At 39.7% G+C, this 24,759-nt stretch overlaps 1 protein-coding gene across 2 annotated transcripts in view; it reads left to right on the forward strand.

The window, feature by feature from the left end:
* LOC108713037 (plexin-A4) overlaps positions 1–24,759 on the forward strand; it is a 558,114-nt gene that overhangs the window by 46,128 nt on the left and 487,227 nt on the right. The window lies entirely within an intron of this gene.

Raw genomic sequence — 24,759 nt, forward strand, 5'->3', positions numbered from 1 at the left:
GGGTCATTAATATTCTAAAAACAATGCAGGCTTCTAAGATCTTCCATTTTAATGCTATAATAAAACTGATAGTCGGATTGTTGTTTGCAGTCTGCATGCTGTTCAACATGTTCTGTAAGTGACCTCAGTTTGAAATATGAAATTGGGTAGTTCTGGATTTCATGCCAAACAATGCTCTGAATCATCATACTTATATTAAAGCTGTAAAATGAAGATAGGAAAATGGAGGGAGAAAAAAAAAATGGAGGGAGAAAACTCTTCTCCCTGGACCAAACCAGGGAAATCTACTAAAAGTTTTCATATGAGTGTCTATATTTATGTAAACTAAATGCGAGTATAACATTTTAACAAATTTTAAATCTTATTAATAAAACAGCATTACACTATGGAATTTTTGTATTCCTATGCTGAAGCATAACGGAGCTGCTGAGGAGAAGGGAAGAATATTGGTTATTACATGCAATAACTAAAACCACTATCTTGTAAGTAGGCACTTTAGTCAAATCTGGTAGAAGCTTTTGGAATAATTCCACACGTACCTTTGGAGTATTAAACGATTCTATAAAGAGGAAATCACACAGGACATTTTTTACGCTCTGGAGGAGTAAATTGTTATTTAAAGGGGACCCTAGATAAGACATCCTTCTTCTTTTCCCATTTTCCAAAACATGGTGTTAATTGAGAAACCTGAACATACAACACCATATTTTTGTTTTGTTTTCTCTGTTGCTATAGGCGCTGATCCGATTTTTACTTGTGAGATTTTTGTACAGCTAAGAGACTAGAAGAGTACCAGCAAGTGCAACTAAAGGACTAACTTTTATCTTATCTGACTTTATAATTCAGGAAAAAACACTGAAAAAAATAGTATGTTTTGGATTTGCACTTGATTTATTTGTGGTTGTCCCAGATCCGATTAAACTGTGCTTTTTTAATAATAAATAAGCTCCAATTGTGGATTCTAGTTTGGTCAGACTATTTAAATAGTCAGATAAATTTGGATTTTGATAAATAAGGCCCTGCATATCCACCTCAAGGCAAAGGGCCATGGACAGATCCCTGCCGCACTTCACTAACACTTGTCCAATTAGAAAATGTTCTACCACTCTTTGTAATGTATTCTTTGTTCAAGTACAAATATTATGTTGCAGGTCGATATTAATTTAATCTATAATATTCTGAAGTCCAATAACACAAACGTAGTTTCTTGGATATTTACACAGGTATTTAATTACTAATTAAATAGAGGACAAAGAAATTCAATTGCTTTGATCAATCACCCCCTCTTTTGTTTGCTTTACCAAGTACTCTTTGATTTGAACAATGTTGCAGTTTATGGTGGAAACAGCTGGCAAGACAGAAAACCTTCCCTGTAAATCTAAGCCTGATTGCTGATACCAGGACTTGTACTGAAGTTTTATTTTTCCATTTTTTTAAACTAAGTAAATCAGAACTGATGACTCTCATCCGCACAGCTGAGGGATTAGAGCTGTGCACTTCATATAGACAGTGATAGTATAATTACTGGTGCATTTATTTATCCTCTGTACACCGTAATTAGATAATTGCTGAAGATATCAACTGAAAATGCAGAAATGAGCTGCTCCTTGAGAATTTTGCTGAAATAGAAGAAATTGAGGTCAGCCCCTCAATACACATTTTTAATGCTGAATGGTGATTACATTGTGTCTACATGACTTGGCGTGAATTAATCTGCATGCAAAGCAGATAAGATTTCAGTGCAGCATTCATTATACATAGGATTGTATAATACATAATGAACGAAAATGCCTCTTCTAGTCACATGTTTCATTATATCCACCTCCATTCATGGGGCAGGAAGGGTAGCAGTTCTGTTCTGATAGTTTGCCTCTTCAGACCTATATAACTTTTTTTTACAATAGCTACACAGTCATGCAACATTCTAATAAAAATGTTCTTCTCTAATATAAGTAAAGTTATTTTGGATCTTGCCATTTTTTCATAGCACACTGGAATTTATTTATAATGTTTCACATTAAACCCTAGCCCTTATTTCACGTGTGTCATTTTCTGTGACATGCATTTTTAGGGTTCTACAACTAAAAAGGAGGTTTGGTTTTCAGCTCTTCAGTTATACAACTTCTTTTTTCTAATAGCTGAATAGCTCTTAGTACATTGGCACAGTCTTACAGCAGCTGAAGCCATTGAGGTTACCTTTACCGAGTCTGCATTCATGTGCCATCTACCACCAACATCTGCCATACAGGTGTTGACCTTGCTTTGCTTGGGAACTGATAACAAATATTGATGGTCAATTTTACCACTAATCACTGTGGCAGCACCGTGGTGAATAGTAAGAGTGATTAAAAAAAGAAAATATAACAATTTATCCTTGATCAATAGACGGTCACTGTACTTTAGTATTTTCAGTATTCATGTATGCTCCTCTAGAGGAGAGCTACCTAGTCAAAAGGCTGGTATTATCATGGTAAAATTGCTAATATCTTATATGCCACTATAAAAATAACTAAAAGAAACTTAACATTGTAAAAGTGCTCAAAAGAGTATGTTTCTTTTAAAATGGGGAACTCCATAAAGATGATGCTATTAATCTCCCCAGAATTTGAATTTGTTGGTTACTTTTATTAAAGCTATAAATGCACTTTTGCAATAATAAAGCAAATTAGAGTTAAAACTTCCCTGGCTAACCCAGTGAACAACAAACAATGTTAACATATTCTGAACACTGATTTAAGGACTGTATAATCCGGCATGTCTATTTTTTATCTGTTTTCCTTTGGGTGACCACATTAGTGCCCAGGAGTTCAATTGGTTGTTTTTGACCTTTTTTAAAAAACTTAGTTTTAATTTATCTAGTCTTTTTGTTACAGATTAATACTTGTTAATAATTTGGCCAGAGAGTCTGTTACAGGTTTTGAAAAGTGGCACAGTGCCATTAAATGTAATAAGATATACACAGGATTGTATATTATATAATGAACAAAAATGGGGGGCTTTCTTTTGGGTTGTACTAAGAAATACACATTGGCAGGGGATTTTCATACTGTGATTGTATTACCCTTCTTCTCTCTATATCATATTTTCACCCTGCTCTTCCATATATCTTTGATTTTTACCCATTCCTTAGCTCCCAAGCCAGTCACACCTATTCAACATTAATATGCCTATTGCCTTGCCTTCTACTTTATAACCAGAACATGTTCTATTTATGTTCCTAATTAAAATCTATTATCCTCTGTATATCATGGGCTCAAAATATTACTATCCATTCATTATTCTTATCTATCTCTTATTATCCAGCATGTTGTTCCGTCTCCTTTTTTCCTTTAGAAAGGAAGTTTCCATAATTTTTATATACTTTTATTGCTGCTCAGTACAAGTATGGGATATATTATCCAGAGCGCTTTCTGGATAAAAGATTTTTTTTCCTATACAGGTATGCGACCTATTATCCAGAATGCTCGGGACCTGGGGTTTTCCGGGTAACAGATCTTTCTGTAATTTGGATCTTCCTACCTTAAGTCTACTAGAAAACCATGTAAGCATTAATAAACCCAAGAGGCTGGTTTTGCTTCCAGTAAGGATTAATTATATCTTAGTTTGGATCAAGTAAAAGCTACTGTTTTAATTTTAAAGAGAAAAAGGAAATTATTTTAAAAATGTTGGATTCATTTATTATAATGAAGTCTATGGGAGACTGCCTTTCTGTGTTTTGGAATTGTCTGGATAACTGGTATCCAGATAACAGATCCCATATCAGTATTTTGGATTATAATACTTGAAGGCATTTAAACATTAAATAAACCTTATTACTGTATATTGTTTTGCCACTTTATTATTGAAGATAGGAAATCATGTGATTTTTTTTTCCATAAAATAGAATGTATAGAAGATTTAGAGCTTTCGGGATATCTGGTTTCCAGATAAGAAATCTAATACCTGGATTGTGTATTGAAATACTATTTTGGAAAAATTATACAAGTAATTATTATTGAGTTATGCCCATTACCACTCAAAAGTCAATCAATTCAAAATGTCTTATTGTAGTCTAGATGTTGACTTTCTTTATAGATATATTTATCTTACTTGATAAAGTGTACTTCCAAGGATAAATTAGTCTTTGAACTACAGTAAATTAAAAATTTCCTGATCAGGCAAGATGTTTATTGAACAATGCATGTTCACTGACTATACAGATGGTCAAATTGAATTACTGGGCAGCAATCCATATGCAGATATAATAAAGGATCCTGGAATATAGGGGTCAATTTATCAAAGAGTGAAGTTTCGCCACTAGAGTGAAATTCCGCAGCTCACAATTAATTTCTATGGGATTTTGAAAGGCGTATTTATCAATGGGGGAAAGTGAAAGTTCACCCTTTGATAAATAAGCCTATAAAAATCCCATAGAAATGAATGGAGAGTGGCGGAATTTCACTCTATGTAACGGGCCCGAAGGCACAGTAATAGTGTAGACCAAAGAGGAGACCAGACCAGGTTCGAGGTACAAGAGGGTTTTATCCAAAGAATCGTCAGAATACAGGCAAAAAGGTCAGACCAGGCAGAAGACAAGCGGAATCGTAAGACAGGCAGGAATCGGTAAACAAGTAATCAATATAGTAAATAACACCCAGGAACACAGTAACAGGAACCTATAGTTGGGCAAGGAGTGGAAGGGGAAGTGAGTTTAAGTAGTCCCAGGGTTGGCGCCAATTTTTGACGCGCTTGCGTCAGACGCAGACGCCAGCGTCCCCACGCTGACGCCTTGACGCCGGCGCCCGATTCTGACGCCGGCGTCCGTTCCGTCGCCGACAACCAATCCCGGAATGGGAGGGAGGTGAGGTCATAGACCTGTGTCCAGCAAGAGCCATGTGGTGAGGTAGGCGGTCGCCATCTTGGACGCCATCTTGAGAAGCCGAGGTAGATTCCATTACAGTACCCCCCTCCTTAGGGGGGGCCTCAGGACCACCAAGACTAGGGGAGAGAGGGAATAATTTATGGAATCTACGAACCAAGATGGGCGCATGGACATCTGAGCTCCTGACCCAGGAGCACTCCTCGGGACCGAACCCCTTCCATTCGATGAGATATTGAAGAGTGCCCCTGGAAAGACGAGAGTCCAAAATCTTCTTCACCTCGAATTCCTGGTGACCATCAAGCAGGACTGGAGCTGGGGGAGAAGAAGAAGAGGAAGAAGATACAGCAGGTTTGAGAAGAGAAACATGGAAAGCATTTGGGATCCGCATCTCAGGAGGGAGTTGAAGACGAACCGCCACCGGATTGATGACTTCAATGACAGGAAAGGGACCGATGAATCTGGGACCAAGCTTGGGGGTCGGAATCTTCAGGCGGATGTTACGGGTGGAAAGCCAAACTTTGTCCCCAGGAGCATAGGGTGGAGCGGAAATCCTCTTTCTTGTCAGCAGACCTCTTCTGGACCTGGGAGCTCTTCAGCAGATTGGAAGAAACAGCAGCCCAAATAGCCATCATGTGGGCAGCCTGATCGTTGGCGGCAGGGACATTGGTGAGGAGAAGATCCTGAGGGAATGCCAATGGATTCTGACCGTATACACAGAAAAAAGGGGATTGATGTGAGGAAGAATGGAAGGCGTTGTTATGGGCAAACTCAGCCCAGGGAAGGAGATCCGACCAATCGTCCTGGCACAGGGAGACATGGCAGCGAAGAAACTGTTCTAATGCCTGGTTCACTCTTTCAACGGCTCCATTCGACTGTGGGTGATAAGCAGAAGAAAATTGCAAGGAAATGTTGAGAGCTTTGCACAGGGATCTCCAGAATCTAGAGACGAATTGTGAACCTCGGTCAGAGACGATCTCGGCAGGAAAGCCATGGAGACGAAAAATGTGTTGGATGAACAGCTTGGAAAGTTCAGGAGCAGAGGGGAGTTTATGGAGGGGAATGAAATGAGCCATCTTGCTGAACCTGTCAACGACAACCCATATGACAGTGTGACCGGAGGAAACGGGCAGATCCACAATAAAATCCATGGCAAGATGAGTCCAGGGACGAGATGGAATGGGTAAAGGAAGAAGAAGTCCTTTGGGGGGAGAATGTCCAGATTTGGAAGTGGCACAGATGGTACAAGAAGAAATGAAGTTTTTGACGTCCTTTCTCATGGATGGCCACCACACCAGGCGAGAAAGGAGTTCGGTAGTTTTTTCCACTCCGGGATGGCCGGCCTGTTTAGAACTGTGAGCCTGAGAAAGAAGAGACTGACGACAATCAGGAGGAACAAATGCAACCCCAGGAGGAATATTGTCAGGAGCCGAAATTTGAGCGGAAAGGATCTGTGAAGCCAAGGAGGGAAATAGAGCAGCGACGATCTTGGAGGGAGGTACAATGGGTTCAGGATCTTCGGAACAGGGAACTTCAGGAACAAAACTTCTTGACAAGGCATCAGCTTTTCTATTTCTAGAGCCAGGACGAAAAGTGATAATGAAGTTAAAACGGGAAAAGAACAATGACCATCTGGCTTGTCGGGGATTCAGGCGTTTGAGGGATTGGATAAATTCAAGGTTTTTATGGTCTGTAAAGATGGTCACGGGGATGGAGGATCCTTCCAATAAATGTCTCCACTCCTCCAGGGCGAGCTTCACTGCCAATAACTCACGATTCCCCACATCGTAGTTCTGCTCGGGGGAAGAAAATTTCTTAGAGAAGAATGCACAGGGGTGTAACTTCCCATCCGAGGATGATCTCTGTGATAAGACAGCTCCAGCTCCCACATCTGAGGCGTCGACTTCGAGGAAAAAAGGAAGAAGAAGCTCGGGGTGTCTGAGAATAGGTGCAGAAGAAAAGGCAGATTTCAAGGATTCAAAGGCGTCCAAGGCTGGAGGAGGCCAGTGCTGTGGTTTACCCCCCTTGCGGATAAGGGCCAGGATGGGAGAGATCTTGGAAGAAAAACCTTTAATAAATTGTCTGTAGTAATTGGCAAAGCCAATAAACCTCTGGATAGCCTTAACACTTGTGGGGAGGGGCCAATCAAGAATTGCCGAGACCTTGGCTGGATCCATCTTGAAACCCTGCTGGGAGATGATGTACCCGAGAAAAGGGATGGAGGATACTTCAAAGGAGCACTTTTCAAATTTGGCGAAGAGACAATTTTTTCTTAGGCGAAGAAGAACTTCCTTCACTTGGGAGCGATGCTCGTGGAGATCTTTGGAAAAGATAAGAATGTCATCCAGATAGACGACAACGCTTTGTCCCAACAAGTCTCTGAATATATCATTAACGAACTCCTGGAAGACCGCTGGGGCGTTACAGAGTCCAAAGGGCATGACTAGGTATTCGTAATGCCCGTCTCGGGTATTGAAGGCAGTCTTCCATTCATCCCCTTACGAATTCTAATGAGGTTATAGGCACCCCGAAGATCCAGCTTGGTGAAGATCTTGGCCCCTCTTAGCTGATCGAAGAGTTCGGAGATTAGGGGGAGAGGGTAGCGGTTTTTAATGGTGATCTTGTTTAACCCCCTATAATCGATGCATGGTCTCAGACCTCCGTCTTTTTTTTCAACAAAGAAAAATCCGGCACCAGCAGGAGAAGAAGAAGGGCGAATGAAGCCTCTTTGGAGATTCTCCTGAATGTAGGTCTTCATGGCGGCCGTCTCAGAGGGGGAGAGAGGATAGGTGCGACCCCGGGGAGGTATGGAACCAGGAAGAAGTTCGATCGGACAGTCATAGGGTCGGTGAGGAGGAAGAGTCTCTGCAGAGCCCTTATTGAAGACATCGGTAAAATCTTGATAGGCAGATGGAAGGGAAAAATTGGAAGACACAGAAGACACTTTGATAAGAGGTACGGCAGGCAAACAGTTCTGAAGGCAATAGGAACTCCAGCGGGAGATTTGCATGGATGACCAGTCAATGACTGGGTTATGAGTGCACAGCCAGGGAAGCCCCAGAACGAGTGGAGTTGAAGGGCAGTCAATGAGTAGAAAGGCCAATCTCTCCAGATGCATGGTGCCCACTCTTAGAGAAAGTTCAGCGGTGGTTTGAGAGATAATGGCCGAAGACAGAGGGCGGTCATCAATAGCCAATACTCGCAGAGGAGAAGCCAAGGGTTGTAGGGGAACCGCATGACGAACAGCAAATCCTCTGTCCATAAAATTTCCAGCAGCACCAGAGTCCAGGAACGCTTGCACTGGGATCTTCTGGGAACCGAATTGGATCTGTGCCGGAAGAAGAAAGCGTTCAATAGAAGGTTGGGGAGGATAACAAACACCACCCAGATAGGTCTCCCCAAACCTACCTAGGTGCTGGCGTTTCCCGGCTTCACCGGACACTCATGGGCGAAGTGCGATTTACCCCCACAATACAGGCATAGACCAGCAGCCCTTCTCCGTAGCTTCTCCTGTTCAGAGAGACGAGCCCGTCCTATCTGCATGGGTTCCTCAGAAGATGGAGCAGAGGAAGCAGAAGCCGCAGGAGTAGGAGAGGGAGAAGCAGTAGCCGGGTTGAAGAGTAGGGGTCTCTGGAAGCGGGGAGCCAGTGTGGATTGGAACCGGGGATACTTCTTCGAACGCTCTCTGTTGAGCTCGACTTGAAATTCCCTCTGTCGGGTGTCAACCTTTACGGCCAGCGCCACCAGATCCTCCCACCGAGAAGGTATTTCCCGGGAGACCAGGTCGTTTTTGATACGCATGGCTAGGCCGTTGTAGAAGGCGGCATGGTATCCATCATTGTTCCAGGTGGTCTCCGCCACTAATGTGCGGAACTCGATTGCGTACTCAGGAACAGAGCGAGTGCCTTGCTGGATCTGGAACAAGCGAGCCGAGGATGACATAGCTCGACCAGGGGCATCGAAAACGACCCGTAGTTCACGGATGAAGGCCCTGGCGTCGTCAATCAAAGGGTCCCTCTTCTCCCACAAAGGTGATGCCCACTCCAAAGCCTTCCCCTGCAGGCGAGCAATGATGTACCCCACTTTAGCCTGTTCGGATGCAAACTGACCTGGCAGCAGGGCGAACTGGATCTCGCACTGGTTGACGAAACCTCTGCATGCATCAGGGTCGCCGCTGTAGAGGGGAGGCGCAGGAATGCGAGGCTCCGAGGGTTGGAGTGGGCTTGCAGGAACGGCCACAGGGACCGGGGCCACAGGTGATAATGCCGACAGCTTGTCCAGGATAGCTTCTAGAGCCTGACCGAAGTGCGACTGCTGGGCTTCGTATGACTGCATGCGGGAAGCCAAACCGCGGATGGCGCCACCGACATCAGGTGGAGCTGGAGTCTCCTCCGAAGGGTCCATGGCCCAACTATACTGTAACGGGCCCGAAGGCACAGTAATAGTGTAGACCAAAGAGGAGACCAGACCAGGTTCGAGGTACAAGAGGGTTTTATCCAAAGAATCGTCAGAATACAGGCAAAAAGGTCAGACCAGGCAGAAGACAAGCGGAATCGTAAGACAGGCAGGAATCGGTAAACAAGTAATCAATATAGTAAATAACACCCAGGAACACAGTAACAGGAACCTATAGTTGGGCAAGGAGTGGAAGGGGAAGTGAGTTTAAGTAGTCCCAGGGTTGGCGCCAATTTTTGACGCGCTTGCGTCAGACGCAGACGCCAGCGTCCCCACGCTGACGCCTTGACGCCGGCGCCCGATTCTGACGCCGGCGTCCGTTCCGTCGCCGACAACCAATCCCGGAATGGGAGGGAGGTGAGGTCATAGACCTGTGTCCAGCAAGAGCCATGTGGTGAGGTAGGCGGTCGCCATCTTGGACGCCATCTTGAGAAGCCGAGGTAGATTCCATTACACTCTAGTGGCTTCACTATTAACTTCACTCTTTGATAAATATACCCCATAGAGTGCCAAAGTAGGTGACAACTGCATCATTTTTAGTATGTTTTTATACTTTTACCATGTAGGTGCAACATGCAAAGGGAACTATTTAAGTAAAGCTGGCCATATACTGGCTGATATACCATTGAGTTCAGAATAATAGCAGTGTGTTTAAAAAAGTAAATAAAGTTCAAAATCCTTATAACAATAATAGTAGCAGCATGGTGTATAGAAATAACCACACACACAAATACATTGGGATCACTGCACATTTTATTCCAAATCAAAACATGAATTATTCCTTTATAGAAAGTTAAGAAGATTGAATATTAAACTGTTCCAAAAAACAGCAGTGTCTGCATTCTTCTTTACAAACACAAACATTCACTGTATAAACTGAAAAATGTTTCAAGATTTTGCTTTCCTTGGAATCGATGAACTAATGTTTAGTCGCACGGAGTCGACCAATTTCTGGAACTTGTTACATTCCAAAATTCTTTTGCGCTTCTTGGTTTTGTAATAGCATTTTTGATGTAACCCCACATGTTTCTATAGGATTAAGGTCCAGGTATTGGGCTGGCTTCTCCATAATGTCAATCTTATTGCTCATTTACTGGTGTGCTTGGGGTCGTTGTCTTGTTGAAACACCCATTTCAAGGGCATTTCCTCTTCGGCATAAGCCAATATGAATTCTTCAAGTATTTTGATGTATTGAATATGACCCATGGTCCCTGGTATGTGATGAATAGGCCCAACACCAGTATGAGAAACATCCCCATATCATGATGCTTGTGCCACCATGCTTCACTGTCTTCACAGTGTGGCTTGAATTCAGTGTTTGGGGGTTGTCTGACAAACTGCTGCTGCCCCTAGACCCAAAAATAACAATCTTGATTTCATCAGTCCACAAAATGTGCTATTTCTCTTTAGGCCAGACAATGTGTTTTTTGGAAAATTATAACTTCCTTAGCACGACTTTTTTTTTTTTTTTTCAACAATGGAACTTTGTGGAAGCTTATTGGTGATAGTTTAGCTTCACATAGGTATCTTCTAATTGTAACAGTACTCACAGGTAACTTTAGACCTTTTTTGATCTTCTTGAAGCTGATTATTGGCTGAGCCTTTGCCATTTTGTCTATTCTTCTATCCATTAAAATTTTATTTTTCTGTTTTATTCCTTGACTGTCAGGTTTTCGTTGCTATTTTAAAGAATTTGAGTTTATCTTAGCTGAGCAGCCTATTATTTTCTGCACTTCTTTATATGTTTTTCCCTCTCCAATCAACTTTTCAATCAAAGTACGCTGTTCTTCTGAACAATGTCTGGAACAACCGATTTTACTCAGATTTTTGAGGTTATTGAGGGAGCTTTAATACATCTGCTAGGAAAGGAAGCCCCTTAAAAGATACATTTGATCTAACTGTCCATGAATATCTGAGAAATGCACTATAACCAGCATGTACAACATTTGCTGCCTCCCTTCCTGCATTTGCTGCCATCATTGACACCTGTTTCAAAACAGAATGGATGACCTCAGTAACTCTGAACTGCTCTTATTTGGAACAAGCTAGTATTATTTTTAAACACTGCTATTCCTTTCACCAAGCCTCAATTAATGATTCAATTGGACAGAATCAGCAGCATGCATGTAAAGATTGTTGGATCTATTGGTTTTCTATTGCTCTACTACACTTAATAGTACATTTTTTGCCATGTAGAAATATAATTTCTACCAAAAGCATTGATTGATCAGGTTAGTGGTTGGACTGCTTTCATTCTGAGCACTGTAAACTGACAGCTTGGACCCTTCATATCAAGTGCAGCTTATTGGACAGTGTATGGGTTAACTGATATTTTGTTAACTGAAAGTTTAACTGATATCCAGCTGAAATAACTGGTCATCTATATACTTGGCAGGTTTGAAAATCCTACTGTTGACATGTTAATGAGGTCCTTGCCCAACAGGACTCCCTAGGCCTGCTGCATGATTTGATTGTTGGCCCCTAAGTCAGCAATTGGATCAGTTGTATTTGCCCCAGCATGAGGCTGATCTCACTTCATTCTGTCTCCTTGTCCTATAATTAGCACCTTATTCGGCAGAAAGCAGCCCGTGCAACCAGTGTTTTGGAACAAGGCCTTGTACTTGATTTGTAAATAAGCCCTCAAGTTAAATACATAAATTTTTTTATCAGGTTGTTTTGATTTAAGATTAATCTCATGGAAATAAAAAAACATTAAAAATACAATCAATTTAAAAAATCTGTACCCCTCTCAATATATGTCTACATTTTCAGTTTATTTGAAGGACTGTTAACTCTAATACACTGTCAAAGGGAGCACACACCAATGTATTTGACCTAAATTTCCAATGAAATCTGACTCCGACAGAATGCTGCATGTAGAGAGACACATTGGTGAGAAATGAAGAGTAATTTAATTATTACAGTACAGAATTTTTAATTGATTATATTAAGAATGTTTTTTATTTCCATGAGTGGAAGCATGCAGCAAATTACATTTTTATTTACATATTGACCAAATCACCCCAGTTTTAAGCCATGCCTTAAGTGATGTGGTATTAAAATATTAATTAAACAGTATTCATAAAGCGCTTGTTAAGCTGTTTTGCAGGATCACTTTGTGCGTATACATGAGTGTACATGTTCTATGGGTTGTACCTTTTATGATTTGTTGCACCTCTCTGCTTTGTTCTCCTGAAGGAACCAGCTCACCTGGTTTGACTATAAGATATAATTGGGGTGCCTTTTACAAAGGGTATAGGGTTTACAGGTTTTTCTATCCTGATATATTAATCTAGATCTCAGGGACATTATCTAGGATGGTTAATTAAATTTTTTGAGCTTTCTTTACTCTTGCATGTGCGCTTGCGCTCTGTCTCATTAGGCTATGTAAAGCAAGCATTCTTAGTCACAAGTGATGTTTGAAGAGGACATGATCCCTACTAGATTCACAGGCTCTTATCTTGGTTAATGCTTATGAGAGTTTCTGGATCCATTGGCATCTAAGCCAGATAATGCTAAAGGTATAGAGAGGCATTAAACATTTATATACATATGAATGAATGCTCTCTAAGTAGGCAACACATTGTAAGTGCCGCCTAGTTCAAACTCTTTGAGACTAAATGTAGTTTGGACACTTACCAAAAAAAGAAAGTCAGGGTACAAAGTTAAGGCAGAGCAAAAAATTTACATCAGATGACACTGATATTTCTTGCTTCTTTCTTCAAACTTTTCCATGTTCATGGATCTGGTGAGGAAATGCCTTTTTTAAAGGGGATTTCATGTCCCTAATTTTACAATTCCTCCAAAAAGACAATTTAGTTTTACATTATACAACTCATTTCCTACGTAGCTTCTAAGAAGTTCAATTTAATGTAATACTGTCTTGCTTTAAACAGAAAAGAAAAAGCCTTAGGGTGTACACTTAATGCACAGGCAGCATTAGGCATCTAGCCAAAGTCTTAGGTCAGTTTATAAAAGGAATGCTTTCTAACAGCACTGTTCACTTTAATGGTTGGTAATATAAAAACAAGTATGGGCAATAGATCACAAATGATAACAGGAAATTAAAAAATATGGTTTCTTACAACATAAGTAGCTTTGGGCTGTTCAATTAAATTAGTATTTTGCAAATATACGATCTACATAATTATCTGCATCCAGGAAAGTAGTCAGTTAGCAAATTGTAGACATCGAGCTCTAAATTTGAAAGTGCTTAGCAATGAGTAAAACAAGTAAGATCTGTGTAGGTCTGAGGCAGTAAGGCAGACAAAGGCAATCTTTTGTGTTCAAAACCCTGTAAATGCATCTTCCATAATCACCTGCTAGCTCAGAAATCTCAAATCAATTGTTATATGAATCGTTATATTTTTTTATTACATTTTATATAAATAGTTATTTGGTCCCCATATAAAAAAGGTCAGCATATTAAAACTTAAAATTAAACGGCTTTTAGATTAGATTATAGGACTAAAAAAGAAGCCCTTTCCACAATGAAATTAATTAGCAGAATGAGTTTTTGTTGGGTGGTTATATTATAGGAAACACAGTATACTAAATCAGGTTCTGTATTTACAGTGTTTATGCATTTATTTTATTTAGAACACCACAAGGGCAAGCAGACCTTTTAGATAAAACATACACTGGGGTTTAATAAATGCAATTGAATTTGGTTAACTTTATTAATTGAGCCCCAGTGTATGTTTTTATGCTGTACATTTACAGGCTAGGCGAGTATGGTTTGAGATCATATGACGCGCAAAGGACTCTGTAAATGAAAAGATAATAGCAGATTGTAAAGTCAGGGTACATTTGACACATGAACTGCAACGTATTGGCATATTTCATTTTTTTAGTTTTTAAATACCTGCACTGGCAGAAACCTACCTAAATAGGTAGTCTGTTAAAAGACAGATACATTTGTTATATTATTGTATTATAGCAAAATTTAAATAAAGCTGGAAAAAGTGAATTTAAATACAATGAATTATAACATTGCATTTAAATTGTGGTTACATTTTTCTAGTGTCAGTGTAGGCGACCATTGTATCATTTCAAGTGTGCTCCTGTATTTTTAGCATTAGGCTCAACGGGCAAAGGGAAGACTTGAAGTGAAGCTGGCCATACACTGGCCGATATAAAATGACTGCTTTCTGAAATAATCAAGTTTATATTTACATAAGATATTGGATCATTCATCTGACACCCAACTGCTGTATGAAGACAGAATGAAGAGAAACAGATGCTGAGAGAGGAATAGTGAATGTAAACTTCTTTCTGAAACAATGAAGAATTTTACATTGATTGCATTTAGAAAGTTTACTTTCAGTATGAGGAAGCTTATAATTTCGCGATAGTTCCCCTTTAAATATATTCAATTTTGCATGTTTGTTTTTTTGTGTGCATGTAACAGGGAACATTTGGAGAGAATCTAGCTCATCAAAACCATGAAAGAAGCACAGAAAAGGCTGTATATGATTAACATCACACTACAATAGAACCTGCTTTGCTAACAGAGTTCAGCAGTAAACCATAAAATTATGACTGAATTTAATTTAAAGGACCAGTAACATAAAAAAAAAATTTTCTACTTAATGAAAAAAAACACCAAGGCAGTTTTAACTTTAAATTCACAAAGTCATAATTAAGAAATTACTTACCGATTCTCTGCTTGCACAGTCTTCAGAAACAACGACAGGGCGTTGATCCATTGTGCAGCGCTCGATTTCTCCTCCCTGGCTACCTCCTATAGAAGGCAGGGAGGAGAAATCGACGCCACACGATGGATCGTCGCCCTGTCGATCTTTCTGATGAGGAACGCAAGCAGAGAATCGGTTAGTAATTTCTTAATAAAGACTTTGCGAATTTAAAGTTAAAACTGTCTTGGTGTTTTTTTTTCGTTAAGTAGAAACACATTTTTTTAAAACATTTTTTTATGTTACTGGTCTTTTAAACCCGATAGATAGTGACATAAAAATGTATCGTTCCCATAATCATTCATACCCGAAACTGGAGAAGATCTTATGTTTTTTGGCATTTAGAGAATAAAATGCTGGAAATATTAGTTACATCAATGTACATAAAAAAGCAAGATTTTCATTTCCATAAATTATGTAGGCTCCAACTAGAACCAGGAACAAGTTTGGGAATAAATATCAAACCTCTGTGCATTCATTGGCTGGTGTACATGTATGTATGCATTTGGCTTGTCTGTGAGCACCGTACTTTTATACAAGCCAGATGGTCAAACTTTACTATTTAAAACGGCAAAGTTTTAGTACAGGATTATTACATATTATTTAAAAAATTATTATCAAGCAGATGTATTCTGTAATATATTTTTTATAGAGACTTTTTATAGGATCTCATTGCTCTGCGTGTTTGATGTACTCAACGCAACACTAGAATAGGACACTAAAATGCATAGTAAAAGTAATCCATATTTTTCCAACTGGTAAAGAGCACTGGTTTTATCAGACCCTAAGTATCAGCTAGACCTGTATATACATGTTTGGAAGAAGGAAGAGGCCACATCACCTCTGTGACAGACCTGGATCATCTTCAGTGGAACCTCCAAGGAAATGCTCCAACCTGTTCCCTATCCAATATGATCTTTGTGATGGAACTGGAAATTCTTCCAGGGATTTGTATAACCTGTTTATCACATATTGAGGTTCAACATCTAAATGTTTTGCATTATTCTTTTTAACAAATGTCTTTAACAAAACAACAGCATTCAGGAAATTCTATTTTTATTGGTGAAATGTACTAGATTTTTTGGAAGAATGTCTTAACATTAGTGTTTAGATACTTCTTTATAGTTCAAGCAAATACATACCTTCTGGTTTACCCCTACAGTAAATCACAGGCTTTCTTACATCTCCAATGATTTCCCTTGCAGAATGGTAAAATAGGTGTAAGAAAGCCAAAATCTAAGTAGAATGTGAACCACTGGAAATCCTGCTTGCTCAGTGTCTTTGTTGCACCTAGTTTTTAGAACAAAATCAATGCTATACATAGCTATATGTACATACATATATTTATAAAGGTTTTTTTACCCAAAAATTATGTAGTTGTTACATTAGAATTTCTCTCACATTCATTACAGTGCTTGATAAATTCATATGCATTTACACAGTGTACCAGGGGATAAAGTAGTGATGTGTGGTTTATTTTTTTAACAATTGTTTTTAGGTGCACATACAAAAGTATCCATGTCGGAATAAAATTTGAAACAATGAATAAAGTTCGAGTCTGTTCTTTAACATACATTTTGAGTACACTGAAACATGACTGTAGTAAGACATGAGTACATAAAGCAGGATTGAATTGTAGTTTCATGGTCCTTGGTCTTAATATTCCGCTTAACTGTAAATATTTATTGTCCCTTTCTCTTACCAGTACACCAAACAATGGGCCATAAACTAAACAAAACCTAACTTAACTGTAAATATTCATTGTCCCTTTCTCTTACCAGTACACCAACTAATTGGCCATATACGAAACAAAACCTAACTATTAACTATGAGTGTAACCGAAAGTATCAGGTCTATTTTTACGTAGTAAAGATGATCTGTCTGAGTATCTAGTTTGGTGTGAGGTGTTATTTGTCCTTAAACCTGTGCCTGGTCATCCTGTTGCGCAGAGGGAAGGAATTTATCCATGCATTCCAGATTGTGTCAAATTTGGTTGGGCAACCACTTTGTAAATATGTTAGTTTGTATAGTGAGATATTGTTGTTCACCATTGTAATCCAGATGTGTTTACCGCACTTTATTCCACTACTTGATAAATACACCCACTTTCTGCAGAAGTAAAATACATGCATGCTCAGCTAAAAAATCCTCTTCAGTTTTGAGATCAAAAACAGTAGCCCATAAGGAGTGCCCTGTTTTATAAATCCAGATGGATCAGCTTGAAGAATTCTATTTGAGACTACAAAAATTTGCTTCACAACATCACACCGAATAAGTGTTTTTTTGTTTTTTTTAAACAGTATATATAAAATAAATTACATTTTGGGACTATAAGCAGTTGGCCTGTATACAATACCGTCTAATATGTACCCTTAATAGGAATATTTATTGGCTTTAGCATCTACCTGTCATTTACTGAGAGGCAGAAATATAAATTACAGCAGCATTTATAACAAGAATTTAAAAGCTGTATAAAAGGGCATATAGGACTGTGCAATGTTACTTGAGCTCCAGCCAAAACCAGCTTTCAAAAGAGTGCCCATTACATATACCCAGCTCATCATTCCATCAGAATGACTCAATTAAGAATTGATTAAACATTCAAGGAGTATGTCTGCAAGGACTCTTAAAAAAGTAAAAATACTCTTCTAAAGTAGATTAAAAGCCAATTGAGTAGCATTATTTCTATTCTGCACAACATCCTTTTTTCACTCACAGATGACTGAAGATGATAAATATTTTTCTAAAGTTCTTAATAGTCTTAAAGTTCCAAAAGGTTTTGTGCTGATGACTGACAGCAGTAATATGCAAAGTTATTTTGAGCGAATAGACAGAAGTTGGCTGCTTAGACATTCCCCTTACATTCTGAATAAAAGTGCTGAAGGTAAAACTCCTCCTCCTGAGGGATAAAATAAGGAAATTAGGTTTGGTAGAGGGAGGGAGTTCTAGTGCTTTGTTTCCTCATCCAGTTACTTAGGCACATGGATAAAAACATGCTCTGGCATATGTATACACACACACATATATATAACAAAAGGAAAAGTTGTGCTCACCCCTAATTTTGAAACCATTAGGTGGGGGTGTAATGAGGCTGTGACCACAAGGTTCATACAGACAAATACAAGAGTCCTCTTCACTCAACCCGTTACCAATATACTGTATTGTGTGCACTAAATGTCTCAATGTCTTAAATATATTGATAATGGGTTGAGTGCAGAGGACCTCTTGTATTTGGCTATATATATATTTGGGATCCCTTATCCAGAATGTTCTGAATTACGGTGTCACGACCAGCACCCTAAATCCAGAACCAGTGCTAGGCTCCCTGGTCTTGGCTCTTGCTTCTGCCTTTAACAGCCGCCTTTCACTTTGGGAGGAGCCCTCAGCTAATTGGATGGCGCCAGGTCTTAATAAGAGAGGAGCCAAGCAAAGGTTCTGGAAGAGCAATGGGGCACGGACGTTAGCAAGGTTTTGGACGGAAGGTACAGTTCAAAGAGCAGACAAAAGCGTAGTCAGACAGGCCGGGGTCGGTGCGGGCAGAATACAAGTGAAGTCAATCAGACTGGGGTTGTTACAGGCAGCGTTCACAGATAGGCAGGCAGGCAAGGGTCAATATCGGTAGAAACAGAATAGTCAGGCAGGCACAGGTCAGGATAATCAGAGTTCAGAGTAGTCAGGCAGGCAAGGGTCAGGTTTGGCAGAATTCAGAATGGTCAGGCAGGCAAGGGTCAAACAGGAATCAAATAGTAGAAGAATCGCACCCAGATACTAAAAAGTTAGACCTCAACAGGCAACGAGTATTTCCACAGAGCCCCTTTAAATATTTGAATTTTGCGGCATGCGCTGACGTCATGACACTGGCGCCGCTTCTAAACAAGGAAGTGTGCACACTAGCGCACTAGAACATTCGGCAGAGGAGAGGAGGATCATCAGATGAATTCTATAATGTCTGATATAACATTTTACATGTGGAGAAGGAGGGAAAAACTGCTATTTACATGTTAAAGTAATCAATGGAATTACAATCCTGAGAAGGTTTTATTTGATCATGTTAATCTTTTAACGCCACAGAGATGAATGGGGTGCATCTTCCTACAAAAAATAAACAGGACACAGTACACAGATGGCTTGAAAATGTGATGTTACCCAGCATGCTACACAAATGAAGAGAATAAGATAATCTAATTTGGTTCTTATATGTTGGAACCGTGTGACCACATTGGGACCTTGTTGCATCTGACTTTAAACATATGCTTACATACAGTATTCTAAATATACTGTACTGTAAACACTACATGTCTTTTAATGGCTTTAGATTATTGTGCATGCGGTTATGGTAAATCAAAGCTGGTCTTAATTTTGCTTTTTATACTGTATAATATAAAACCTACCCTGAGTGTTTTGTCTTTCAACTAGATTCTTTCATTAAGCGCAGGCATTGATTTATTATTCTTTCCTGGCCCTTGATCTGTTAGAAATGTAAGCTTCATCCATATGTGAAGAATATTTTTTTCTTAGTGTTAAAAATAATGTGCAGAGTAGGCAAATATATCAGAATCTTAAATATTTTTTGGGATTACATGTAGTTTTTTTGATTTTGTAAAAAGAAATATGTACAATAACAAAAAGCCCCCTCCCCATGGTGGGCCACTCACTTCTTTTTTTTTTTGAGTTCTGGTTGATATGATTTAGTTTATCTGGGCAATGTCTCATTGTCATTATCAACTCACTTAATGGCTATGAATATCTGTTGTATTTCCAGGGTATCTGTTATGTAAATGTTCAGGTATTAATTTCAGTTTCATTCATTCAACATATAATGCTTAGGAACTTCGAAAATTCCACATTCTTATAGGGCTCTTTTTAGAGCTCATTGATGAAAGCCATCCACGCACACGCACAGAGGAAGGTTTTTCACTTCTGAACAACTGCTGGCCTTAGGTCCTCAGGCTTTTTTCAGTCACTTTTACTTATGCTTTTTCATGTAAAAGTGTGCTTCACACATATGTTTTGTTGATGCTAGCTCTTTTATCCTCATATGTAATAAAAGGCACAACATTTGTCCTGATGTAGCAACCCATAGCTATCAATAAGATGTTTAATTTTAAACAGGGGACTAGTAAATGCTTCCTGGATGATATCTGCAATTAATCTTAAACTTGGTTCTGAGTGAGGCTTTGAAAGGTGCACATTATTTTGTAAGACACCCCCACTAGTGCAGATGTCTGAGGACAGCCAGGACATGCAGTGTAATTGACCTATAGTGGTCCATGGGGTTAAGATCCCCTATGGTCTGAAAATCCCCACATGATTCCCCACACGTTTTTAAAGTTTAAAAAGCTGAACTGCCATGTGCTCAGTCTCTTTTCATTTTCACTTCAGGCAGGAGTGCATGGGCTTGAGCAAGATTAAACTGCCCAAGTGATGGTGAGGCCCTTGGAGGGCTTTGGGTATGGGTTTGACTTCTAGAGCTCGGAGGCAGAGGAATGTGACAGGAGCTGCCTGAAAACAAATGCTATGTGAAAGAGCACTTTAGTGTGCCCTGCAGATTTATCATCTTGGATAGTTTAGAGCCCACCTGCATATTTGAGATGCTTTGGATGCCTGTACCAGCTGTGTGTGAGCCCCCGGTGAGTTCTGCTGGGAAGGGGGGGTTGGAATGCTCCAGTGTGTGTACCCTGTGTGAGGACAGGTGTTGTCTGTGTGCCTTCCTCTTGGGGGAAAGGGACTGTGACTGTCTTTATTCACCCGGAGTGGAGTGTGGGACTGTGCCTAGTAAAGACTGTGCCAGGACTGTGATTATGCTCTGTATTGTGCTTAGTACACCAGGGGTAGCAACCTTGTTACAAATCATAGACTCTTCTGTAAAAAAAAAAAAATACATTGCTTCCATCAAGATGACAAAAACGTTAAAATGTGTGGTATTAAAGAATACAGGTCTAACATTGATCTATCCAACTGGTTTGTTTTTCCTATGGCATCCCATTAAAAGAGGTTTCTTCACATCAAGGTATTTCTTCCACTAAAAGCTGGGAAGTACAAGTAGGATGCTGCATCTCCTGCTAGATGTAGCATCTAGTTTTTGCAAAGTGCTTGCTAACATTTTAAAAATGAACCAAAATCCATAGTAATTGGCGCTGTACTAAAGTGCAGTGTTGATATTAAAAGCAAAAAGAAAACCAACAGCTTCAATTTATACATTTAAAATATTATAATACTTCTTATGGGAGGTTAAAGAGGCTGATGGAGGAAGAAAGGGCTCATTGTAACTGTCCTAGGTTAATAGGGTGCTGTACACTGCTAGAGTCTCTGGTATTATATAGACAAATACAAGAGGTCCTCTGCACTTAACCCATTATCAATATATTTAAGACATTGAGACATTTTGTGCCTGCTAAAAAATGCCTTACCCTTTAAACAAAGCAGGGATTGCTTGTCCATATATTGCAATATATTTAGGCTGGCCAACTACAGCAAAGCCATCCCTGGTGTGGCCAGTTTCTACACTCAACTTGCATCTGATTCAGTAAGAATTAAATTGCTTCATTACACATTTTATAAAGGCACTTATGTTTTACCTGCAACTTACTTGCTGCTTTCAAAGTAAAACTCCCAAACTTGGTTGCCCTTTTATTGGCTACCAGTGGTGATCCAACTGGTAGCCAATAAAAGGGCAACCAAGTTTGGGAGTTTTACTTTGAAAACAGCATGTAAGTTGTGGGTAAAACCTAGTCCCTTTATAAAATGTATAATGAAGCCATTGAGTTCTTAATGAATTCTCTGGTATTTTGACGAATACCAGGGTATCCAACTTGGGGTCCTCCTCTTACTGTTATTTGACTATATCTCTCAGCATCTGCTGATAACTGTAGGTTTGTAGGAGCAGGCTTGAATGTTCCACTCTATCAGCTGGAGGGTTTATACACTTAGCTAGCTAGGCTAGGCTAGACCTTGTCCGGCTAGGAAACAGGAAGAGCACCGTTACATTTGACCCTCTCTCCACAGGATGGGCCTTTGATACTTGAAAGGGTGAAGGAATGATGTTGTGCAACTATACCTCACTTGTGCTATGTGACAGAATTGGATGCGAGAAGGCTCTTGAACAAAACAAAAAGCAACAGGCTTTATTCTATTAAAGCACAAATCAGGGTTTTGATACTCACAACCCTCTGAGGTATTCACACACATCAGGTAACAACATGGAATTTCAGAAGCAGCACCTTCTGACTTTCCTGTGGAGATAGCGTACCACATGGGATAGATGCACCCTCAGGATCTATGTGCCGTGATCTCTGTGATCCTTCTTACCTTTGGGGAGAGCTACCCTCCTAGTTGGAGCCAGGTTGCTCTTGCTTACTACTAGTGATGGGTGAATTTGTCCCGTTTCGCATCACCGGGAAATTCTAGAATTTTCGCTGCAGTTTCGCAAATGTATTCACCAGCAGCGAATCTCGGGAATTTGCCGTGAATTCGCCTGCCGAATAAATTCGCCCATCACTACTGACTACATCTATCTGCCTCACTTTCCTAGAAAGTGCTTTACAGAGAACTACCCTCATTCACGGGCCCCTGTATCTCTAACGTCCCCAAATCATTCCCTTTACTGGGGCCTAAGCTCCAGGCTCCCAGTGCATCCATTCCCTCCTGGAGAAGCAAGGGAAAGAGGAAGCCTCAGCCGAGCACTATACTGAAGTGTGGCAGGAACTGGCAGCCTCTGTTCACATTATGCTAATAAGCAAGTATATACATGGGCTTTTGCCAAGCAACCAAAGAACAAGCAAGTGTAGTCATTTAAAGCCCTAGGAGAGCGTTAACCCTATGGGTCCCTACACACTATTTCCTGAAAGCATAGTTTTTCTACAAATCCATGTCACTCCTCTTTTCTAATTCCATCTGTTACTGCTGTGTTAAATAGGATCCTTTATATAAAGTTTGTTTTGCTGTAATAATACATTAAATGTATAAACATCTTGTACATGGTATAATTATCCCTGCATTGTATGCTCTCTCTTCTGCATGTGTATGTACATTTTCCTTTACTTTGAGTAACCAAAGGCAGCAGAGCTGCAAAATCAGCATATAATCAATCAGTGCTGAGCCACATTCTTTTCTCATGATACTGACCTGCTGTGAATAATTAGGCATGTGAATATGGAAACATATGCCTTTATTCAGCATATTCAAATTTTTTTTTTTTTTGCTGCATTGGCCTCTACATAGACAACAATTTTGTCAAATGGTTTCTTAATTAAAATGAAATGCAGAGGTGCTGCAAGTATGACAGAGTTTTTTATTAGGGTTCTAAATACTCTTACCATGGGTACAGGTGACATGCCAGGATTTAAAAGATAATGCAGAATGGGGCCCTCAGCTACATTGTGAGACCCCCCAGCCCAAAAATACTTGAGGCCAGTTTTTGGGAGACTGCCATCTGCCCACCTAGATATTAAGTGACCAACTTGAAAGTTAGGTTTATGGCTTTCAAGATATTCTTTTATTTGCACCAGATATATATACTCTGCTAAATTGTAGTTAAATGGGGGGCCCATTATGCGGCCCTCTATAGCACTGCCACCTGAGCAATTTCAGATTTTGCTGTTTCTGATGCCACAGACCTAACTATAGCATCTACCATTATACCTTAAAGGGTTATAGATATAGATGAAATGCAGTGATGGTGCGAAATGCGAATGCCAACGCCGGCAACATTTGACACGCATTAAAATCAATGAACGTTAATTGACACTGGCATCGAAATTATCGCTGTCATCAAAAAAACTTTGACACAAATTTTCAGGGCAATTTCTCAAATTTATTCGCTGGCGGCGAAATACGCAAATTAACGACTGGCGAATAAATTCGCCCATCACTAATGAAGTGTTTTGCTGTGTTTTGAGAATTGCTTGCTCTTCCGAGAACATATTACAAACCGTTCCTATTTCTCGGGCATTACAGGAACGGCTGAAGAACAGCTCCGAATTATGATTTTTATTCTACCACTGTACATTATTCAGACAAAGTCTGTCACCCCACTTTACAACATAGCACAAAAACACTCCCTGGAATTAAAAAGAAACCAGTCTATCAGCATTCAGTTCTGCCAGATTGGTGCTGACAATTATTTTTTGCAGCCAGCACATGATAATGGTGCTCTGATGGGCCTGCTTCAGGACAATTGAGTAATATGACCCACAGAGAAAGCATATCCTGACTCATTACACATCTTTGTGTATGTAACAATAAACAGTAAGTGATCAGTGCATTTACTGATTATGTTTACAAGTACAGCACAATGTAAATATGTAAGGAATGTAAATGCTCTCACACAGTAAAAAGTACAATACACTGTAACTTGGGTGAGTTTGATCCTGTATTAATTTTGAATACATAAGTGGGAAATCACAAATTTGGCCAGCACAGGACTTTAGATTCACAAGTTTCCCTGATATAGCAGAAATAAACATCAGCTAAAAATACTATTATATTAAATTTACTATAACACTAAAGAGCCCAAGGGAGTACCCCTTTGCGCTGATGTAGAGAACACTTCCCACAGGTTGTGCTTTTGCTTATCGCTTTGTGTTGAATACTAAATCTGCTACAAGGTACTGTACCTGCTTACAGCCTGCGTCTTTGCACTCTACCCCCTGCCTTTCACATTGTAAATGGCCACTATGGTGTTGCAGGCTCTGCAGTAGTGATGGGGCGAATAAATTCGGCAGGTATGGATTTGCAGGGAATTTCCGCAAATGT

Source organism: Xenopus laevis, chromosome 3S (genome assembly GCF_017654675.1).
Source record: "Xenopus laevis strain J_2021 chromosome 3S, Xenopus_laevis_v10.1, whole genome shotgun sequence".
Taxonomy (NCBI): Eukaryota; Metazoa; Chordata; class Amphibia; order Anura; family Pipidae; genus Xenopus; species Xenopus laevis.